This window comes from Bos grunniens, chromosome 9 (assembly GCF_055505025.1).
Source record: "Bos grunniens cultivar Pamir isolate PY7600 chromosome 9, Bosgru_T2T1.0, whole genome shotgun sequence".
In the NCBI taxonomy this organism is placed as follows: domain Eukaryota; kingdom Metazoa; phylum Chordata; class Mammalia; order Artiodactyla; family Bovidae; genus Bos; species Bos grunniens.
In genome coordinates, this window is record NC_141173.1 from 35,803,305 (window position 1) to 35,820,996 (window position 17,692).

General features: G+C 38.3%; 1 protein-coding gene across 9 annotated transcripts in view; it reads left to right on the plus strand.

Moving 5' to 3' along the window:
- The window catches only part of LOC147365799 (uncharacterized), a 571,237-nt gene that overhangs the window by 164,623 nt on the left and 388,922 nt on the right, over positions 1-17,692 (plus strand). Inside the window, exon 3 of one of the 9 annotated variants that reach the window (XR_015132763.1) lies at positions 1,772-2,306. The exons of the other annotated variants lie outside the window; for them this stretch is intronic. The gene's annotated coding sequence lies outside the window, so the exon portion shown is untranslated. Of the gene's footprint in view, positions 1-1,771; positions 2,307-17,692 lie in introns of those variants that run through there. 9 annotated transcript variants of the gene reach the window in all.

Here is a 17,692-nt window from a genome sequence, read left to right on the forward strand (position 1 = left end):
AATACAAGACTTCTAGGTTTCTTGGGTAGTGCAGTACAAATAAATCTATCTGTTTTATGTCTGTCTTAAAAAGATAGTACTAGTTATTATAATTAATGAAAACTCTAAATGTTTAAGTAGACATTTGATGAGATTTTTTTTGGAAAACAACTAAAACAGAGGCAAATGCCATCTGTGTGTGTGTGTTAGTCGCTCAGTCATGTCCAACTCTTTGTGACTCCATGGACTATTAGCCTGCCAGGATCCTCTGTCCATAGAATTCAGGCAAGAATACTGGAATGGGTTGCCATTTCCTTCTCCAGAGGATCTTCACAAGCCAGGGATTGAACCCAGGTCTCCTGCACTGCGGGCAGATTCTTTACCATCTGAGCAATCAGTTCAGTTCAGCTCAGTCACTCAGTTGTGTCCAACTCTTTGCGACCCCATGAACCGCAGCAAGCCAGGCCTCCCTGTCCATCACAACTCCCAGAGGTTACCCAAACTCATGTCCATTGAGTCGTTGATGCCATCCAACCATCTTATCCTCTGTCATCCCTTTCTCCTCCTGCCCTCAATCTTTCCCAGCATCAGGGTCTTCTCAAGTGAGTCAGCTCTTCACACCAGGTGGCCAAAATATTGGAGTTTCAGCTTCAACATCAATCCTTCCAAAGAACACCGAGAACTGATCTCCTTTAGGATGGACTGGTTGGATCTCCTTGCAGTCCAAGGGACTCTTCAAGAGTCTTCTCCAATACCACAGTTCAAAAGCATCAATTCTTCGGCACTCAGCTTTCTTTATAGTCCAACTCTCACATCCATATATGACTATTGTAAAAACCATAGCCTTGTCTGAGCCATCAAGAAAGACCTAAATGGCATGTTCAGTTCATTAACTAACATTAAATTGCAAGATCTGTTGGGAAACTATAAAATCAATCTGGTCTAAACCATAGTGATGTCAAGGAAGTTGTTTGGGGGGAGTTTGACAACCCTTCCTCTCCCCATATCCAGGAATTCTCAAATGAACATTGGTAGCAATGTGCTTACTTAATAAGCCCTGCTTTGAGTCAGGTTTCCATTTTGGATAGCTGCACAGAAGCTCTTTTTATATAGAAATCTAGAGCCACTACCATGTCCCCATGACATAAAACTTATAATAAAAAAAAATGGTCTCAGCAGAAGCTGCAGCATTTTCTGATGGAAAGGATTCAAAAAATACCTACCTACCAAAGCAAGTTTTAATGGATAAATCTAGTTTGGGTTTGAAAACAGGTGATTCTAGAGCGCTTGCTTACTTCTTTGAAGTTGTATTTATTGCCATTTTATTGTTTTTGCCTTAACCCCATATTTTGTGTTAGATCCTTGTCTTGCCAAACAAGTTTTGCTGACCATGGTACTTTTTAGCAATACAACTTTCAAAACAGGGACAATTACTAAATTCCTGACCTGGTCCAGATGAGCTTGGGAAATATGTAGGGTCAGAACTGCAAGTTTTGAGTAGGGGTTTAGAATAATGGGGGCTTCCCTGGTGGCACAGAGGTTAAAGCGTCTGCCTGCAATGTGGGAGACCTGGGTTTGATCCCTGGGTCAGGAAGATCCCCTGGTGAAGGAAATGGCAACCCACTCCAGTATTCTTGCCTGGAGAATCCCATGGACAGAGGAGCTTGGTGGGCTACAGTCCACGGGGTCACAAAGAGTCGGACATGACTGAGTGACTTCACTTTCACTTTAGAATAATGGAATGTTTTGCATTTTATTGATACAATAGATGACTCCCAGCCCTCTTCTTTAGTTTCCCTAGAGAGTTGGACCATAAAGAAGACTGAGCACTAAAGAATTGGCACTTTCAAATTGTGGTGCTGGAGAAGACTCTTGAGAGTCCTTTGGACTGCAAGGAGATCAAGCCAGTCAACCCTAAAGGAAATCAACCCTGAATACTCATTGGAAGGACTGGATGCTGAAGCTGAAGTTCTAATACTTGACCACCTGATGTGAAGAATCAATTCATTGGAAAAGACTGATGCTGAGAAAGGTTGAATGCAAAAGGAGAAGGGGGAGGCATTGGATTAGATAATTGGATGGCAAAATTGACTCAATGGATGTGAGTTTGAGCAAACTCCAGGAGATAGTAGAGGACAGAGGTGCCTGGTGTGCTGTAGTCCATGGGGTCACAAAGAGTCAGAAAGACTTAGTGAATGAACAACAATGACAAAACAGTTCTATCCTTTGTCAAAGATTTAGTAAACAGTGTTGAATAATGTAAGTGAAGGACAAATGAAAGATTGAGTTTACCTAGTACCCAATACAGGAATAACTTGAGAAACTTTCTTAAATGTTGTAGTTCTCCTATAGGATCTCTGAGGTTTCATCATTTACTAGGCATCTCTTTTCTCTCAGTCACTGGCTACACCCTGACTTCTCCCTGTACCCCAAAGAGTTCTGAATGTACAGTTATTCCTCTCTCTGTTTTCTTAATTACAAATAACCTCTTTCTTCTTTGCTATGAAAATCAGACACAGCCAGGAGAGGTATGCTTTTATCTTACCTGGAGTGCAGAAAAGCCTCTTTTTCATAAAACTCTTTCCCTGCAGATAAATTAAGTCAAACCAGATGCTAAGAATGGCTCTTGAGGAGTGGTCCGTAGGTAGAAGTTGACTAGGAAGAAATCTGGAGAGAGATTGACAGACAAGTAGTGTGACTGCAGCACTTCCCTGAGTAGAAGTTGTTACTTTTGTTACAAATCTGCTCTTAGCAAAAGAGTCTCTCTCTGTTACTCCAATCAAACTTCATGCAATCTTTTTTGCATGTTTTACGTTTAAACAAAATTTTCATATGACCCTTTGAGCTGCATAATTCCTAAGTAATGGAGTCAGAATTTCTGCACCTCATTCCAGGTTTGAATTCACTCTGGAACATCAGGAAATTAGAGAAGCTGGAGCAGAGAGCAGAGGGGTACCCATTTAGGAAGGTGGGCTTTATCTCCACCTGTGACCTTACCTTCCAGAACCAAGAAAGAGAGTGGGCATGTTAAATAACATTTCAAGAGAAAATTAGTTCATTTGCCTTAAAATAGTCTAAATTTGGCCTTTTCACATGACTTTCCTTTTTGATTATTCTGCTTTGATTATTATTTATTGAATTACTTTGAGCAATTTCCATTTATCTACTCACTGTGCTTTTTTGGTACATTACTTAAATAGCTCTGAAATTATAACATCATCCTAAAAGAAAATGGCAATTTCAATCTGCCCATATAATGAACATAAATTCCAAGGACAATAAATTGTTATAATCATTTGAAAATTCAGGAACATGGAAATTCAACAACAGGGACTTTTCTGTGACATAGACTGCTCTGCATTATACATTTTAGTGCTAACATCAATTTGGAGATGAATCTATCTATAAGAATATATAGCATTTGCATGCTTTTACTATCCTTAAGCTTGTGACATTAATTTATAGGAAAAAGGAATAGTTTTATATTCATAAGGAATGAGCAAAGAAGGAAATACCAATAAGCAATGTGAGTCAGGTTACTAATTCTTTATTTATGAGATTTTGTATTCAGTAAGGTTCACCTAATGACCTCTTAGATTTCAAAATTATTAAAGAAATTGTACCTGACCTTTCCTTTTTTCTTGTTAGCTTTAAACAGTACAGGAAATCTACAAATGTTGAGATTCTGGAAATATTACTATTTTCTTATTGGTTTTCTCTGAATATCTTGATTATTATAAATGCCTAACGATCTAATATTACTTGTGACCTGGAAATCATTTCTAAGTTTCAGAGCCCAGAATACACAGGCTATCAGGAAGTATCTATGGAAACATATTTCTTTACTGCTTCTTCAGTTTCCACATTTTCTGTTAAAGGAGATATGCTTACTTAAATATCTGCTTTGCTAAAGGACAAGCAGCCATTCTGATTTCTGAAAATTTATATGTTCTTCACATGTTCACTGAGGGTATGAACTGGGGGCACACTGTGAGTGAAGTGGTGACCAAATGATGATAGCTCAAAAGTGATACATTAAATAAATCCTCAGTACTTTTCATATTTAATCTTGACAGAATTTTTTTTTTTTACTCCATGATCCATAACAAGAAAAAAGCAAGTATTTCATTCATGTGTTTCAGTATACTTTTATTGCATGGTTAGTGGAAATTTTAATTGACTTGAAATCTGCAGATTTGGGTCACAGTCCTGACAGCATCATTTTAGAGCAGATCACTGACTCTATGAAGCCCAGGTACCTCATTTTCAGATCAGAAGTAAAACATGCAAACCTTGCAGAGTTTTAGTGAAATGATGAAAAAAATAATGACCATAAAATAATTTTGAATCTATTTTTAAATCTACTATGATCCATAAAAGTGCTGTATATTTATTTACTGTGTAAATACTTCCATTAAAAAATTTACTTGACTAGAGCTAGTCATTAAGAAGAAACTGTATTAGGCACATGATTTGCATTATTTGTCTTGAAAGTTTTTGACTGTACATGTTACACTTGTAAATCAATCCAAACAGAAATATGTAGAGTGATTAGTGAAGGCACTTTTCAGGTTTATGACTATTCTATTTTCTTTATGACTTGAACTCCATAATGGTTTTTTATTGAAGTTAACATAAATATTGTAAGGTTCACAGATCTTCACTGTATAACTTATAGTTTTATAGATATACACATACCCCTCTGGGTGGCACAGTGGTAAAGAATCCACCTGCCAATGCAGGAGACACAAGAGGTGTGGGTTCAATTCCTAGGTCTGGAAGATCCCTGGAGAAGGAAATGGCAACTCACTCAAGTATTCTTGGCTGGAAAATCCTATGGACAGAGGAGTCTTGTGGGTTACAGTCCATGAGGTCGCAAAGAGTCGGACGTGACTGACTGACTGAGCACATACACGTGCACACGTGAACACCAAAGGATCCCTTTTACAGAGGTCTCCCTTATGTTATTTCTTAGCTGATGTTCTCACCTTCCAACAGTATACCATAGGCTGACTCCTTTTCATCGTTGATCAGTTTTGTCTATTCTTGATTCACAAATAAATGGATTGTATGTACTTCTGTATCTGGCTTTTTATGACTAAGCATTAAGTCAAAGAGATTTATCCACAGTGTTGCATTTAGCATTAGTTGATTTTAAAAACACTACTGAGTATTCCATTGTGTAAATATATCAGGATTTATTTATCTTCTCTCGTGTTGATAGCTGTCTAGGTTGCTTCCAGGTTTTGGCTATTAGGAATACAGCTACTATTAGAGATCTTGGTACTCGCCCTATGGTGGACATATGAACTCACGTGTCTAGAGAGAATTACATCTTTTATTCTAAATAAATATTTGTCAATTTCATCTTAAATTCTATTTAATACTGTTACCCTAGCCTACTTGTCATTCTATTGGTTTTCTTGTTCTGAAAATTCTATTACAATGAGATTGGAATTTTGCCTTATTCCCATATCATTTTCTTTTTTTTTTTTTAACTTTTTAACATGGGGCCATTTATTTCAAACTTTAGTGGCTGTGACCCAAAATAAGAAATATAATGTACATTACAGCTTACTTGTATGCAGAGTACATCATGAGAAACACTGGGCTAGAAGAAGCACAAGCTGGAATCAAGATTGCCGGGAGAAATATCAATAACCTCAGATATACAGATGATACCACCCTTATGGCAGAAAGTTAAGAGGAACTAAAAAGCCTCTTGATGAAAGTGAAAGAGGAGAGTGAAAAAGTTGGCTTAAAGCTCAACATTCAGAAAATGAAGATCATGGCATCTGGCCCCATCACTTCATGGGAAATAGATGGGAAAACAGTGGAAATAGTGTCACACTTTATTTTTTGGGGCTCCAAAATCACTGCAAATGGTGACTGCAGCCATGAAATTAAAAGATGCTTACTCCTTGGAAGGAAAGTTATGACCAACCTATTCAAAAGCAGAGACATTATTTTGCCAACAAAGGTCCATCTAGTCAAGGCTATGGTTTTTCCAGTAGTCATGTATGGATGTGAGAGTTGGACAGTGAAGAAGGCTGAGTGCCGAAGAATTGATGCTTTTGAAGTGTGGTGTTGGAGAAGACTCTTGAGAGTCCCTTGGACTGCAAGGAGATCCAACCAGTCCATTCTAAAGGAGATCAGTCCTGGGTGTTCATTGGAAGGACTGATGCAAAGCTGAAACTCCAATACTTTGGCCACCTGATGCAAAGAGTTGACTCACTGGAAAAAATCTGATGCTGGGAGGGATTGGGGGCAGGAGGAGAAGGGGACGACAGAGGATGAGATGGCTGGATGGCATCACCGACTCGATGGACATGAATTTGAGTGAACTCCGGGAGTTGGTGATGGACAGGGAGGCCTGGCATGCTGTGATTCATGGGGTCGCAAAGAGTCGGACACGACTGAGGGACTGAACTGAACTGAATAAATGATAATTTTATTATTAAAATTGTTGTGTTTTACTTATGGGCTAAGACACAGTCAATTTTTAAAACTTCTTAAGAAAGATTGGACATGAGTCTGACATGACTGAGTGACTGAACTGAACTGAATGCATACATATGTTATAAAAGTCTTATGAAACAATATATACCCTTACCAAGTATGAAGTATATTTTTAAATTCTGTATTTTCTATTTTAGTCTAATCAAAGCTATTCGTTTTTATGAGTGTTTTTTATTTTATTTTTTATTTATTTTTACATTAATTTCTTATTGTTATCTATTTTAAATGTTGCTATATATACTTGTCAGTCCCAAACTCCCAATCTGTCCCTTTCCCACCACATAAATTCATTCTCTCTGAGTCTGTTTCTGTTTTGTAAACAAGTTCATTTGTATCTTTTTTTTTTAAGATTCTGCATATAAGTGATATTATACGCTATTTATCTTTCTCTGTCTAACTTACTTCACTTAGTGTAATAATCTCCAGGTCCATCCGTGTTGCTACAAATGGCATTATTTCATTCTTTTTAATGGTTGAATAATATTCTATTTTATACACACACACACACACACACATACACAAACACACACCCCACATCTTCTTTATCCTTTTATCAGTTGATGGACACTTAGGTTACTTACAATCTTAAAATTTTCTTTTTTTTTTTTTTTGTCCAATTGTAGTGCCTTCTAAAAGAATTCCTTGACTTACTATGTAAAGTCTGATACTTAGTATATGTCTGTGCTAAGTCTCTTCAGTCGTATCCAACTCTGTGTGATCCTGTGGACCGTAGCTTGCCAGGCTCGTCTGTCAATGGGATTCTCCAGGCAAGAATACAGGAGTGGGTTGCCATGCCCTCTTCCAGGGAGTATATGTCTACTTCATTCTCAGTTCAATAATTGTATTTTGAATTTTCAAGTACTCGACTATTCCTTTTTGCACTGAAGGTTGTTCTTTCCTTAATTTTAAAAATACACAATGAAGTATTACTCAGCCATTAAAAAGAATACATTTGAATCAGTTCTAATGAGGTGGATGAAACTGGAGCCTATTATACAGAGTGAAGTAAGCTAGAAAGAAAAACACCAATACAGTATACTAACGCATATATATGGAATTTAGAAAGATGGTAACAATAACCCTGTATATGAGACAGCAAAAGAGACACTGATGTATAAAACAGTCTTTTGGACTTTGTGGGAGAGGGAGAGGGTGGGATGATTTGGGAGAATGGCATTGAAATATGTATAATATTATATATGAAACGAGTCGCCAGTCCAGGTTCGATGCACGATACTGGATGCTTGGGGCTGGTGCACTGGGACGACCCAGAGGGATGGTATGGGGAGGGAGGAGGGTTCAGGATGGGGAACACATGTATACCTGTGGCGGATTCATTTTGATATATGACAAAACCAATACAATATTGTAAAGTCAAATAAAATAAAATTAAAAATAAAAATATGTTTACAGTATTCTCTTGAATATCTCTAAAACTGTTCGTTTGTTGTCTTTTTTTCGTTCCTGTATTAGTATTTGTTGGTAGTTTCTTTTTCCAACAGGTTTATTTGCCTGTCTCACGTTTTTATTTATCTTCAAATGTCTACTGATTCTTGGTTATTTCTATGGATTGCAGTGCCCTCAGCACTGCATGAGTGTGTATATTGGGAGATGAAGGGGGTTCATGATTAGAGCGTGAAAGTTCCTTGACTTCTGAGTAAGAACTTGTCTTTGGTGAGAGTAATAGGCTACCTGGGAGCACTTTCTCTTTTTCCCCCTGCTCTACTGCGTACATTATAGCGTGTGCATGTTCAGTCACTCCGTCACTTCAGACTCTGCATCCTCATGGACTGTAGCCTACTAGGCTCCTTTCTCCATGGTTTTTTTTCAGGCAAGAATACTGGAGTGGGTTGCTATTCCCTTCTCCAGATCTTCCACACACAGGGATCGAACCCAAGTCTTCTGTGTTTCCTATATTGGCAGCTGGATTCTTTACTACTGGAGTTATCTCTGAAACTCCAATACTTTGGCCACCTGATGTGAAGAACTGACTCACTGAAAAAACCCTGATGCTGGGGAAGATTGAAAGCGGGAGGAAAAGGGGACAACAGAGGATGAGATGGTTGGATGGCATCACTGACTCTATGGACGTGAGTCTGAGTAAGCTCCGGGAGTTGGTGATGGACAGGGAGGCCTGGTGTGCTGTGATTCATGGGGTCGCAAAGAGTCGGACACAACTGAGCAACTGAACTGAACTTCTTTTACCACTGAGCCACCTGGGAAGCCTACACTGTGGTGTTTAGTTCAGTTCAGTCGCTCAGTCGTGTCTGACTCTCTGTGACCCCATGAACCGTGCACGACAGGCCTCCCTGTCCATCACCAACTCCCGGAGTTTACCCAAACTCATGTCCATAGAGTCGGTGATGCCATCCAACTATCTCATCCTCTGTCATCCCCTTCTCTTCCTGCCCTCAATCTTTCCCAGCATCAGGGATTTTTCAAATGAGTCAGCTCTTCACATCAGGTGGCCAAAATATTGTAGTTTCAGCTTCAACATCAGTCCTTCCAATGAACACCCAGGACTGATCTCCTTTAGGATGGACTGGTTGGATCTCCTTGCAATCCAAGGGACTCTCAAGAGTCTTCTCTAACACCACAGTTCAAAAGCATCAATTCTTTGGCACTCAGCTTTCTTTATAGTCTAATTCTCATATCTATACACGACCACTGGAAAAACCATAGCCTTGACTAGATGGACCTTTGTTGACAAAATAATGTCTCTGATTTTTAATATGCTGTCTAAGTTGGTCATAACTTTCCTTCCAAGGAATAAGCATCTTTTAACTTCATGACTGCAATCACCATCTGCAGTGATTTTGGAGCCCAGAAAAATAAAGTCAGCCACTGGTTCCACTGTTTCCCCATCTATTTCCCATGAAGTGTTGGTAATGGATGCCATGATCTTCGTTTTCTGAATGTTGAGCTTTAAGCCAACTTTTTCACTCTCCTCTTTCACTTTCATCATGAAGCTCTTTAGTTCTTCTTCACTTTCTACCATAAGGTGGTGTCATTTGCATATCTGAGGTTATTGATATTTCTCCTGGCAGTCTTGATTCCAGCTTGTGCTTCCTCCAGCCCAGTGTTTCTCATGATGTACTCTGCATAGAAGTTAAATAAGCACGGTGACAATATACAGCCTTGATGGACTCTTTTTCCTATTTGGAACCAGTCTGTTGTTCCATGTCCAGTTCTAACTGTTGCTTCCTGACCTGCATACATGTTTCTCAAGAGGCAGGTCAGGTGGTCTGGTATTCTCATCTGTTTCAGAATTTTCCACAGTTTATTGTGATCCACATAGTCAAAGGCTTTGGCATAGTCAATAAAACAGAAATAGATGTTTTTCTGGAACTTGCTTGCTTTTTCAATGATCCAGCAGATGTTTGCAATTTGATCTCTGGTTCCTCTGCCTTTTCTAAAACCAGCTTGAACATCTGGAAGTTCACGGTCATGTATTGCTAAAGCTTGGCTTGGAGAATTTTAAGCATCACATTACTAGCGTGTGAGATGAGTGCAATTGTGTGGTAGTTTGAGCATTCTTTGGTATTACCTTTCTTTGGGATTTGAATGAAAACTGATCTTTTCCAGTCCTGTGGCCACAGCTGAGTTTTCCAAATTTGCTGGTATATTGAGTGTAGCACTTTCACAGCATCATTTTTGAGGATTTGAAATAGCTCAACGAATTCTTTCACCTCCACTAGCTTTGTTCATAGTGATGCTTTCTAAGGCCCACTTGACTTCACATTCCAGGATGTCTGGCTCTAGGTCAGTGATCATACCATCGTGATTATCTGGGTGGTGAAGATCTTTTGTGTACAGTTCTTCTGTGTATTCTTGCCACCTCTTCTTAATATCTTTTGCTTCTGTTAGGTCCCTACCATTTCTGTCCTTTATCAAGCCCATCTTTGCATGAAATGTTCCTTTGGTATCTCTAACTTTCTTGAAGAAATCTCTAGACTTTCCCATTCTGGTATTTTCCTCTATTTCTTTGCATTGATCGCTGAGGAAGGCTTTCTAATCTCTCCTTGCTATTCTTTGGAATTCTGCATTCAAATGGGTATATCCTTACTTTTCTCCTTTGCTTTTCACTTCTCTTCTTTTCATAGCTATTTGTAAGGCCTCCTTAGACAGCCATTTTGCTTTTTTGTATTTCTTTTTCTTGGGGGTGGTTTTGATTCCTGTCTCCTGTACAATGTCATGAACCTCCATACATAGTTCATCAGGCAATCTGTCCATGAGATCTAGTCCCTTAAATCTATTTCTCACTTCTGCTGTATAGTCATAAGGGATTTGATTTAGGTCATACCTGAATGGTCTAGTGGTTTTCTCTGTTTTCTTAAATTTCAGTCTGAATTTGGCAATAAGGTGTTCATGATTTGAGCCACAGTCAGCTCCTGGTCTTGTTTTTGCTGACTGTATAGAGCTTCTCCATCTTGGTTGCAAAGAATATAATCAATGTGATTTCGGTGTCAACCATCTAGTGATGTCCATGTGTAGAGTCTTCTCTTGTGTTGTTGGAAGAGGGTGTTTGCTATAACCAATGCATTCTCTTGGCAGAACTCTATTAGCTTTTGCCCTGCTTCATTCTGTACTCCAAGGCCAAATTTGCCTGTTACTCCAGGTGTTTCTTGACTTTCTACTTTTGCATTCCAGTCCCCTGTAATGAAAAGGACATCTTTTTTGGGTGTTAGTTCTATAAGGTCTTGTAGGTCTTTATAGAACTGTTCATCTTCAGCTTCTTCAGTGTTACTGGTTGGTGCATAAACTTGGATTACCATGATATTCAATGGTTTGCCTTGGAAACAAACAGAGATCATTCTGTCGTTTTTGAGATAGCATCCAAGTATTGCATTTTGGACTCTTGTTGACTATGATGGCCACTCCATTTCTTCTAAGGAATTCCTGCCCACAGTAGTAGATATAATGGTCATCTAAGTTAAATTCACCCATTCCAGTCCATTTTAGTTTGCTGATTCCTAGAATGTCGACATTCACTCTTGCCATCTCCTGTTTGACCACTTCCAATTTGCCTTGATTCATGGACCTAACATTCCAGGTTCCTGTGCAATATTGCTCTTTACAGCATCGAACCTTGCTATTATCACCAGTCCCATTCACAACTGGGTGTTGGTTTTGCTTTGGCTCCATCCTTTCATTCTTTCTGGAGATATTTCTCCACTGATCTCCAATAGTGAACTGGGCACCTACCGACCTGTCCTATATTTTTGCCTTTTCATACTCTTCATGGGGTTCTCAAGGCAAGAATACTGAAGTGGTTTGCCATTCCCTTCTCCAGTGGACCACATTCTGTCAGACCTCTCCACCATGACCCATCAGTCTTGGGTGGCCCCACGGGCATGGCTTAGTTTCATTGAGTTAGACAAGGCTGTGGTCCGTGTGATCAGATTGGCCTGTTGTCTGTGATTGTGGTTTCCGTCTGTCTGCCCTCTGATGCCCTCTCTCAGTGCCTTCTGTCTTACTTGGGTTTCTCTTACCTTGGACATGGGGTATCTCTTCACAGCTGCTCCAGCAAAGCACAGCCGCTGCTCCTTACCTTGAGCATGGGGTAGCTCCTCTTGGCTTCATCTGTGCCCCATCACAGCTGCTGCCGTGCCTACACTGTAGTGTAGTATTTATCTAATGTTAGATTTCATAATTTGGAAGCTATTCTCATGTTTATATCCTCAGAGTAGGATCAAAACTCAACTGCTCTGTTCTTTAACCAATTACCTGATGAACAGCCCCATGACCATTCTTTCTTACAGCTTTAATCTTGCATGAGGCCATACTTGGATTCTGCTCTCAGCATTCACTTTTCAGTGGCATCCTTATTTTTCTTTATGGTTTTGCTTTCCTGTGTGGTTTTGCTCTCTTGGCTCTCTTTGGTTTCTTTGTCCTATTGTCATCTGTCTTATATTTTCTGGAAAGTCAACTGTTCCAATCAATTGATGATGCCAACTCAGGCTTTCAGCATTTCTAGAAATTTATTTTTACGTGTGTTGTATTATTTTCCCAGAATTTGGGGTTGAGGAGGCAAATGTTTGAGCCTAGTTGGTCATCTTGAACCTCTTGTATGTTATTTTCAATAATTCTACAACTTGTATAACAGGAGAGAGATTAAATAACATGTTAAAGTTTATATTACTGACATGTAGAACGTCTGACTGATTTCAAAATCAAAGTTATTTCCAGTACCCCTGCCTTTTAAAATAATTGGGAGCCAAATGCCCAAAGGATCATCAATGTGCTATTTATTTAGGATTTTAAAATTTTATTTTCTCATTTCAGTAGCTCTTTGTTTAATGCTGGGCTTACACTTGAATAAAATATAATTGCAGGTAGTTGATCTGACAACATGAGTGGCTTAGTGCATTCAACAGTTGTTGGGTCATTAGAAAGAAAACACTAATGTAAAACTCCACATTCCATTCTTTAAGCCCATTTCTCATTATTGTAATAATATAAATGGCCGATTCCCCTTTAAATATCATTTAAAAATATAACTCCACTTTTGGATAGAAGTGGAGGAGAAAAATTATGTGCTTAGTGTTTTTTCAGGAATTTTCTGTTTAATATTGTAAGGTTAGGATGACAGAAATAGGGCTCATAATAGTGTTTAAATATTAGAAATATATACAAAGTTGTTTATGTAGAATAACACTATTTGTGACTAATTTTTTTTCCTTTTGAAAATTGCATAATTGGAATGCTAATTGGTAGTTTTATAATAAGCTTTGAATATTCCTTATACTTTTCTTTGAACAGAAGACCCTATAGATGAAAGAAATAATTATATCAAATATGTTTGTTTCATTATAGTTATTCAAATAATAAAACAATTTTATTTGTTAGAATATTGAAATTATATTAGACATTCATTATCTGGTGTACTGATGCTGTAATTAAAAAAAAGTAAAATTGGTTAACATAATTTCATTTGAACAAAGAACAGAGAAGCAAATAGGCATTCCATTAGTAAGCTGAAATGTGTTTTTCAAAGGACGTGAATTATAAGAGGGCAATGCCACTGTAGGGATTGGAGCTTTGTTAAGTCATATTTTTTATAATGTCAGTTTCTGGTGATCACTAATGGTGTGGTAATTATGGCGGGGGCACTATTTGACAATGAGACATGGAGCACTGAAGACTCTAGCTTTTTTCCTTATTATCAACCTGGACTCTGAGTCAAGGCTTTTTTTTTCCCCAGAAATTTGATTTGATAGCATTACTGAAAAGGACAATTTTCCATGATAATATGCACAGTTATTAATAAAACATCTCCTACTACACAATAATTGAATACATTTAATTAAAGTTGATGCAATGACAATAATAGAAAAAGGCAAGACTTTCCCCCAGTGAGTCAGAAATGAGTGATGGTGATCAGTCTGGATTGTGCCAGAAAGGAAATAATCCAGGAGATGAGCTTGATGGCCCTTATTCAGTAACTCTTGGTTTCCTTACAATGAAATTTTAGTAGGAAATGTTAAGTTATGCATTCTCCTCTTAATAAACAGTGACAGTAACTCAATATGTCATAATCCTCTCCATTGTCTGACACATCTTGATGCAGATCAGCAAGGTATGAGTTCCTTTCATCTCTACATCGGTTCATCCAGACAAATTCTGAAAATGTATTTGTTTCCTAACAAACCACTATGAACACCTATCCTTCCATCTAAAGGGACTATGTTCACTCTAATATCAAGAAAGTGTATCTGGAAATAATTAATCAGCACACATTATTAAATTATCTGTTCCTAATGATTATTCTATTAGCTGGAAAATGATTGTGGTAATTATAAGCAGAGCAGATATATGAGCTCATAACAATTGTGTGGATTTAAATTTTCATTCATGATTTCTCTCATAAAAAATTCCAAATGATGATTGAGTATGTTTCATTTTATATATTATTAGCATTTAGCAACTGTTTTGCATAGATATTGAGGAATCAAAATTGACTCACAGTTCAGGAAGGTTGAATTCTCTAAAGCATACAATGATGACCCATATAATGAATTCTTGGAGATTCAATGTTAAATGGGCATTGCTATTAACTCTGAAGCAAAGAAGATGAACTTAGGGGAAAAAAAAGGAAAATACTGTGTTAAGAAATAGATAAAAAGTCGAGTAAAAAGTAGAAACTTTCAAAAAGATAGCTTTTAAAACTAAAATTATTCACATTTAACGTTTTCCCTTATTCTTTTCCACCATGTATTCACATACAACTCTCACAAACCACTGCAGAACTCCAATGGATATAATAGACAGCAGACTGTCACATTGTTACTCTTTGTCATACACTCCTGAGGGACATAATTATTTAAATAATAAGGAAGCATCATTTTATGAGACCATGACTGTGCTTTATTCCTCGGTGGGGAAAAAAAAGTTGACTGCTCTCCTGATTATGCTAGCCAGAGAACAGTTGTTTTCTTCATTTCATGGCTCTTATGAGTTTTTAGAAGGTATGGTCTTCAAATATATTCAGTAATACCAATTAGGCAGAAAATACTTCTAAAGTTTTTACAGTTGGTAAGAATATTTTGCATGTACCCGGAAGCTTGTATGGCTCAGATCTCAATTATTTCAGTGTAACAGCTCAACCTTGGCCCATTACCATAGGTCATACAAAAGGAGAGTTTGACAACATAAATGAGTAAAGGGCAGCATGGGTATATTAATATTAATATCTACAGTATACTTGGATTGTCTAAGTTAAGTTTGGATGCAAAGAGTAAGGCATTTTGCCTCATTATAAAATCAGCAGGCTTGATTCTACTTGTTGAATATAAAAAGATACATCAAAGGTTAGTTTGGCTGAACATGAAAAAAATATTAGACTTAAAAAATCTGGCTTTACCATCTGGCTTTGTCAATTACTAACCTCTTTCTTCAACAAATTATGTAGCATCTGAACTTTAGTTTTATCCTCTTAGATGTCTCACTTCAAAACTGGTTTAGAATACCTGAAAAGTCATAATTTATAGTATAAAGTGATTCAAACATAATAGAAAATAATCACATCACTTTTATATATGGAAAACTTAAAAAGTTTTGGGGAACTTGGTGAGTTTTTATACTATTTACTCCAAAAACAGGCCTTTGTGCTTCAAGGACTTCTGAACAGTCTCTATCATCTACTGTCCCTCAGTTCAGTTCAGTTCAGTTGCTCAGTCGTGTCCGACTCTTTGCGACCCCATGAATCGTAGCACGTCAGGCCTCCCTGTCCATCACCAACTCCCGGAGTTCATCCAGACTCACGTCCATCGAGTCAGTGATGCCATCCAGCCATCTCATCCTCTGTCGTCCCCGTCTCCTCCTGCCCCCAATTCCTCCCAGCATCAGAGTCTTTTCCAATGAGTCAACTCTTCGAATGAGGTGGCCAAAGTACTGGAGTTTCAGCTTCAGTATCATTCCTTCCGAAGAAATCCCAGGGCTGATCTCCTTCAGAATGTACTGGCTGGATCTCCTTGCAGTCCAAGGGACTCTCAAGAGTATTCTCCAACACCACAGTTCAAAAGTATCAATTCTTTGGCGCTCAGCCTTTTTCACAGTCCAATTCTCACATCCATACATGACCACTGGAAAAACTATAGCCTTGACTAGACGAACCTTTGTTGGCAAAGTAATGTCTCTGCTTTTGAATATGCTATCTAGGTTGGTCATAACTTTCCTTCCAAGGAGTAAGTATCTTTTAATCTCATGGCTGCAGTCACCATCTGCAGTGATTTTGGAGCCCCCAAAAATAAAGCCTGACATTGTTTCCACTGTTTCTCCATCTATTTCCCATGAAGTGATGGGACCAGATGCCATGATCTTCGTTTTCTGAATGTTGAGCTTTAAGCCGACTTTTTCACTCTCTACTTTCACTTTCATCAAGAGGCTTTTGAGTTCCTCTTCACTTTCTGCCATAAGGGTGGTGTCATCTGCATATCTGAGGTTATTGATATTTCTCCTGGCAATCTTGATTCCAGCTTGTGCTTCTTCTAGTCCAGCGTTTCTCATGATGTACTCTGCATATAAGTTAAATAAACAGGGTGACAATATACAGCCTTGATGAACTCCTTTTCCTCTTTGGAACCAGTCTGTTGTTCCATGTCCAGTTCTAACTGTTGCTTCCTGACCTGCATACAGATTTCTCAAGAGGCAGGTCAGGTGGTCTGGTATTCCCATCTCTTTCAGAATTTTCCACAGTTTATTGTGATCCACACAGTCAAAGGCTTTGGCATAGTCAATAAAGCAGAAATAGATGCTTTTCTGAAACTCTCTTGCTTTTTCCATGATCCAGCGGATGTTGGCAATTTGATCTCTGGTCCCTCTGTCTTTTCTAAAACCAGTTTGAATATCAGGAAGTTCACGGTTCACATGTTGCTGAAGCCTGGCTTGGAGAATTTTGAGCATCACTTTACCATCACTTTACCAGTGTGAGATGAGTGCAATTGTGTGGTAGTTTGAGCACTCTTTGGCATTGCCTTTCTTTGGGATTGGAATGAAAACTGACCTTTTCCAGTCCTGTGGCCAGTGCTGAGTTTGCCAAATTTGCTGGCATATTGAGTGTAGCACTTTCACAGCATCGTCTTCCAGGATTTGGAATAGCTCAACTGGAATTCCATCACCTCCACTAGCTTTGTTCGTAGTGATGCTTTCTAAGGCCCACTTGACTTCACATTCCAGGATGTCTGGCTCTAGGTCAGTGATCACACCATTATGATTATCTGGGTGGTGAAGATCTTTTTTGTACAGTTTTTCTGTGTATTCTTGCCATGTCTTCTTAATATTTTCTGCTTCTGTTAGGTACATACCATTTCCGTCCACATATTCAAACACAATGGGAAGGATTGGTGTCAGGTTAGGGGCTTTTTGCCTTCCTATAGTGTCTTTCTTCACTAATACTCAGATTAGGCATCGCTAACAAATCAAGCTCACCCTACATAACACCAAGCTGCTAGCAGTGGCAGAAAACTGTAATTGTTGCAGTAGTTGTTTGACTTAAAATCAGAAACTCTTTGAATTTTGAAACACAATTAAGACAATTCTGTTCAATATAGTTCTTCAGTTAAAGATTCTTGGACTTTTCCCATAGAAATACAAGAATTTCAGAAGTTTTCCTGAATAGCCAAGCATTTTATAAACCCTTAACGAATGTTTTCTGTTTTCTGTCCAAATTGAATCAACATGAATTCTGGTTCCT